This window comes from Aegilops tauschii, chromosome 1 (assembly GCF_002575655.3).
Source record: "Aegilops tauschii subsp. strangulata cultivar AL8/78 chromosome 1, Aet v6.0, whole genome shotgun sequence".
Classification (NCBI taxonomy): Eukaryota; Viridiplantae; Streptophyta; class Magnoliopsida; order Poales; family Poaceae; genus Aegilops; species Aegilops tauschii.
The window spans coordinates 18,976,156-18,982,646 of record NC_053035.3 but is presented as its reverse complement, the minus strand read 5'-3'; the positions used below and the strand labels follow the sequence as shown (position 1 = coordinate 18,982,646).

Sequence of the window (6,491 nt, the reverse complement as noted above, 5' to 3'; positions counted from 1 at the left end):
ATAGAATTCTCTTTGAATTGTAAACCTATTCTATCTCTTCTTCTGTTCCAACCTCTCCCGTATATCCTTCTGTAACCGATCGACCTAGCCTCGATCTAATCTTGTAAGCCACGGCACATGTTCTATATAATGCAGTGCGGCCCGAGCAAAGGGTTCCACGCTTCCCATATTGTTTTACATGGTAACAGAGCCTCTTCCTCAACAAGAACGCATCTAGCTACCTTCCTCCATCGAGAGCATGTCTACCACCTCCGCCGCCATGTTGCCCAGCACCATGGGTGCACTTTCCACCACCTCCGCCTCCACCTTCGCCTCATCATCCACCACCACCAGCACATCCCTCGGACCACCACCACAGGAGAAGCTGACGAGGGGGAACTTTCTTCTCTGGAAGGCCGTCGTGCTGCCGGGGATCAAAGGAGCACAGATGAAACATCACCTCGACGAGAAGAGCCCGGCACCGCCGCCCACCCTCACCATCACCAAGGACGGCAAAGAAGAGCAGATCGCCAACTTTGCAAGAACCCTCTGGTATGCACAACAACAGCAACTTCAAGGATATTTGATGGGCTCTCTTTCCCGCGATATTCTTGCACAGGCCGCCACGTTACAGACGCCGGCCGAAGTTTGGCGTGCAATTCATGCCATGTTTGCTGCTCAGAGTCAAGCTCAAGCCATTAACACCCGCATCGAGCTGACCAATCTTCAGAAAGGTAATATGACCATGGCCGAGTATCTTGGAAAAATTAAAAGTCTCACAGATGAAGTTGCGTGCACTGCCGCCGCGCTCTCCGATCTAGAGATCATCTCCAAAATTCTCGCCGGACTGGACATGGAATACAATCCTGTCGTCTCGGCGCTTGATGCTCGGGTGGAACCGATCACGGTTCAGGAGCTCTACAGCCAGCTCCTGAGCTTTGATGCCCGCCTCAGCCTTCTTCACGGCACCAACCTTCACCAATCTTCTGCCAACGCTGTCTCTCGTGGCCGCGGTCACCAGGGGCAGTCCCGCACCGGTGGGCGCGGGCGTGGCCACCTTCAGGGAGATGGCGGCTACACCAACTCTGGAGGCGGCGGCTACAACAACTCCAACAACTACACCAACAGACCAGCAGGTGGCGGCTTCAAAAACAACTCCGGCCGCCGCTCCTCTTCTTCCTCCCGGGGGCGTCCTCGGTGCCAACTCTGCAAAAAGGCAGGCCATGAAGTTATGGACTGCTGGCACCGGTATGATGAAGACTTTGTCCCTGATGCACGTCTTGTTGCTGCAGCTATGCGCGAGCAAGGGGGCGATGGCGTGTGGTACGTGGACTCTGGTGCAACCGACCATGTTACTGGTGAACTAGAGCAACTCGCTCTTCGGGAGAAATACCTTGGCAACGATCAGATCCATACTGCAAGTGGTGGAGGTATGGATATTCGACACATCGGTCAAGCTTTTATTAATTCTCCCACTCTTAAATGTGATCTTGTTCTAAACGATGTCCTTCATGTTCCACAAGTTGATAAAAACCTTTCCTCTATGTCTCGTTTAGCCACCGATAATAATGTCTTCTTTGAAACTCACCCTCGTTACTTTTTCATAAAGGATCGGGCAACGAGGGAACTTCTACATCACGGTAGATGCATTGGAGGGCTCTACCCCATCCCATCCGGAGCTTTCAACCACAAGCGACGTCATGCTTATTCTGCCAACAAGCCCTCTTTGGCATGGTGGCATCAAAGATTAGGACACCCATCATCAGTCATAGTCAAACAAGTAGTTAATAAAGGCAATTTGCCCTTGTCATCTAGTCAATCCAGTGAGTCCATTTGTGAAGCTTGTCAGTGTGCCAAGAGTCATCAACTTCCTTACCCTAGGTCAAACAGTGTGTCTCATGCTCCTTTAGAGCTTATTTTCAGTGATGTATGGGGTCATGCTAGAGATTCTTTTGGAAGAAAAAAATATTATGTCAGTTTCATTGATGATTTTAGCAAGTTTACTTGGATTTACTTGTTAAAGCACAAATCTGAAGTTTTTTCTGTGTTTCAAGAATTCCAAAAGCTTGTTGAAAGGCACTTTGACAAGAAAATTTTGGCAGTCCAAAGTGACTGGGGAGGGGAGTATGAAAAGCTCAACTCTTTCTTCCGTAGCATAGGCGTAGAACATCATGTCTCTTGCCCTCATGCTCACCAGCAGAACGGCTCTGCTGAGAGAAAACATCGCCACATTGTTGAAGTTGGCCTTTCCCTACTTGCACATGCCTCCATGCCTCTCAAATATTGGGATGAAGCATTTATTGCAGCCACCTATCTTATCAATCGGCTTCCTAGCAAGGTCATTGGTAACTCTACTCCATTAGAGCGATTATATCATCAAACACCTGATTATAATTCTCTTAAAAAATTTGGATGTGCTTGCTACCCAAATTTACGTCCATATAATCGCCACAAGCTCGAGTTTCAATCCACCCAATGTGTCTTTCTTGGCTATAGTAATCTCCACAAAGGGTACAAATGCTTAGAGATTGCAACTGGCCGTATCTATATCTCTAGAGACGTTGTCTTTGATGAAACCCTTTTTCCATTCGCCAAACTCCACCCAAATGCTGAAGCTCTCCTACGTGCTGAAATAGCACTTCTTCCAGATCACGGGGGAGAATTATATAAAGCAGATCCTGTGAAGAATTCCATAGAAAAAAATTCGGATTCTAGTGATATTTGTGCATATTCGGCTCATGATTTTTTGTATGCAGAAACAGACAAAGGAGGCGCCGGATCCCATGCAGATTCGGGTGGCAGCGGCGTTCGATCCAAGGCAGGTCCTTGTAGCCAATCGCGTTCGGGCGGCTGACAGGCCCGACCGCGTGGAGCCCACCACTTCAGCCGCGCTGGTCGCCGACAGTCCTCGCGCAGCGGGGCCCGATGCTGAGTCCACCTCGTCAGGAGTGGACGGGGGCGAATCGTCTCGCGCCACCAGCCCGTGGGCCGACCCAGGAGCGGACAGCGGGACGCCTGGCGCGTCTGGGTCGCGATCCGCCTTGGATCGGGAGCCAGATCGGGAACCTGCGGCTGTCTCGGCTGTAGCTGGTCTCGCGGGATCTTCTGTGGCGCAACCAACAACAACTGCCACGCCGGGATCTTCTGTGCAAACTTCACCAGCAGCAGCTCCTCGTCGCCACACTTGATCTCAATCAGGTATTATCAAGGCAAAAGAATATACTGATAGCACCGTAAGGTATGACAGGTTCAAAAGAGCTTTTCTTAGTAGTTTTGGTGAACCAACCCACTTGCATGATGCACTTAACCATAAAGAATGGAAGGTGGCTATGGATAGTGAATACAATGCACTCATGAAAAACAAAACTTGGCATTTAGTACCACCAAGGAAGGGAAATAATGTTATAGATTGTAAGTGGGTGTACAAGATCAAGAGAAAATCTGATGGAAGTATAGACAGGTACAAGGCTAGATTAGTTGCTAAAGGATTTAAACAAAGGTTTGGCATTGATTATGAAGATACTTTTAGTCCTGTTGTTAAGGCAGCTACTATTCGGCTTGTGTTGTCTATTGCCATTTCCAGAGGTTGGAGTCTACGGTAGCTAGACGTTCAGAACGCGTTTCTTCATGGTGTTCTTGAGGAAGAAGTGCTCATTGGGCAACCACCGGGATATGAGAATCAAAGCACACCACATTATGTCTGTAAGTTGGATAAAGCTTTATATGGTTTGAAACAGGCCCCTAGAGCTTGGTACTCAAGATTGAGCATGCAGTTACAACAACTTGGGTTTACACCATCAAAAGCATATACCTCTTAGGAGAGTGGGATTGGAACATTGTAAACCTGTAAGTACACCAATCTCAACCTCAGAAAAACTTACAGTTGAAAGTGGAGAAGTGCTTGGACCAGAGGATGCAACAAATTATAGAAGTGTTGTAGGTGCTTTACAATATTTGACTCTTACACGTCCTGGCATTTCTTATTCTGTGAACAAAGCATGTCAATATTTGCATGCACCTAGAACTACTCATTGGACTGCAGTCAAGAGAATTTTGAGGTATCTTAAGTTCTTAGAGGGACTTGGGCTTCATATTACCAGGTCCTCATCCATGCTTGTTACTGCATATTCTGATGCAGACTGGGCAGGTTGTCCTGATGACAGAAGATCGACAGGTGGTTTTGCTGTGTTTCTGGGAACAAACCTTGTATCATGGAGTGCAAGAAAACATGCTACAGTTTCAAGGTCAAGCACTGAGGCTGAGTATAAAGCTTTGGCAAATGCAACAGCTGAAGTAATGTGGATACAGAGTTTACTTTATGAGCTTGGTATTAAGGCTCCACAAGCTGCTAGATTATGGTGTGATAACATTGGTGCCACCTATCTTTCAGCCAATCCTGTTTTTCATGCACGTACCAAACATATTGAAGTTGATTTTCATTTTGTCAGAGAAAGAGTAGCTCGAAAGCTACTTGACATTCGGTTCATACCTACAGGAGACCAACTTGCTGATGGCTTCACAAAACCACTTACCATGAGAAGGCTAGATGAGTTCAAGTACAATCTCAACCTTGGCAAAGCTTCATGAGGTTTAGATTGAGGGGGAGTGTTAGAATTAGTTGTTGTATAGGGATAGAATTCTCTTTGAATTGTAAACCTATTCTATCTCTTCTTCTGTTCCAACCTCTCCTGTATATCCTTCTGTAACCGATCGACCTAGCCTCGATCTAATCTTGTAAGCCACGGCACATGTTCTATATAATGCAGTGCGGCCCGAGCAAAGGGTTCTACGCTTACCATATTGTTTTACATGTTGTTTATCTGTCTGTGATAGGTCCACTGCTATGTCTGTAGCCCATTTCACACTTGGATACTATTACACACGAGCTAGCGACGCGCAAGGCAAGTCGAGGAAGGAAAGAATAATGTTGGTCACGCTCTTATACTAGTACACACAGAATGCTCTGATGAAATGCGTATAGCGCAAGGCAAGCCGAGGAAGCGAGATGCCTGCTACGCCGCCGCGGGTGTTGGCGACACCGAACGAAACTGCGTGGCGTGGTTGGCGGCGGCAGTCAGCCTGCTGTTGGAACCACGTGAACACTTGCCGTTGGAACCATGAATGAAGTTGCTAATTTCTTTTGGCATTTGTTGGTCGCCGTCAGGGGCTGCATGGGAATGCATGCGCGCGGGTACTGGCTGTCCACAGGTAATAACAACAAGTGCATGGACTTCGAAGACAGCTACACGTGCCATTTAAAATTCCTGTAGAATTTGTTTTTTGGAACAGAAGGTCATGGAGCTGGAATTAATATAGCAAAACTGATAGTACAACGCTGCAGGAACGACCTAAAGGAAACTAATCGCTGGCTCAAGAGGAGTGATGACCATGACCCCAATGGACAACCTTGACGACGCCCTCTCTTCGGTGGTGCGCGTGCGTCTTGTGTTGGTAAAAATTTATATCTATGACCTCTCGTCTTGCCAACAGGGCCTTGAAAAGAAATGAAGAAAATGCAGTCCGGTCCTTATATGAATGGTGACCTCGATGGAGATGGTAAGACCAATCTCCAGTAAATTGCTCAAAACCATCACATTTGTGTCTACAGTAACGGATTCCGATCATTTTTGCCAAATTCACAAAAAATCACCAACTCCGCGGCGAGTAACAAATAGCACTAATTCTTGCATTAACTCGTTCTAACAGCATTTCTGACATATGGCACCCACCTGCGAGGCTGACTTGGCAGAAAGTAAACATGTGGACGGTTGGCTAGTCTCTCGGGTGTTTCGTCGAGCACCTCGTGTGCACCCACATCACCTACTCCTTCGGTCCGGTAGCGCAATGCTGACCGCAGCCGCCGCGCCATGCGTTTGCAACCATCCACAGCCATCTCCGCGCGCCTCACCGGCGCCGGCCCAACCACTAAGTCCTCCTCCTGGTATGGTGGGACTTCCAGGAGCTCGCCGGAGCCACCTCAGGCCTCGCCTCCATCCGCACATAGGATGTGGAGCTCGACAGCGCCGGCCTAACCGCCGAGTCCGTAGCCATCTTCAAGCGCCTCGCCGCCTCGGGCCCAGCCACCGGTTCCGCTTTCTGGGCAGGTCCCATCTCCACATGGCTACCAGGAACGGCAGCGCCCTTGGCGTTGGCGAAACCGTTGTTGGCCCAGACCCGACGTCAAGTACTTTCTGGCGACGGCAACGACCGACGATGAACGATGATGAAGACGAAGCGAAGTTAATTGTCTTGGTTTCTGCCCCAAGCTGGCTCGACCGTTCTTGATCGATTGACACCGTAGCCTGCGATGTGCACGTACAAGCTAAGCCTCCAATCTAGTTGATTGATTCCGGCCGAAACACAAGATGCACGTTCGCACACAAGTCGCTAGATTGATAGCAAGAGGAACTTGCCTTGATGTGTTAGATTACAGGGGTCAGGTACATGTATATATACTAGTCTAGACTAGCTACCTACATGACCGGATCGGTCCGGACTACTAATCCTAGTTG

General features: G+C 48.5%; 1 pseudogene; it reads left to right on the top strand.

The window, feature by feature from the left end:
- Positions 1 to 791: 791 nt before the first annotated feature.
- Positions 792 to 923, top strand: LOC120973014 (small nucleolar RNA Z247; annotated as a pseudogene).
- The last annotated feature ends 5,568 nt before the right edge of the window (positions 924 to 6,491 follow it).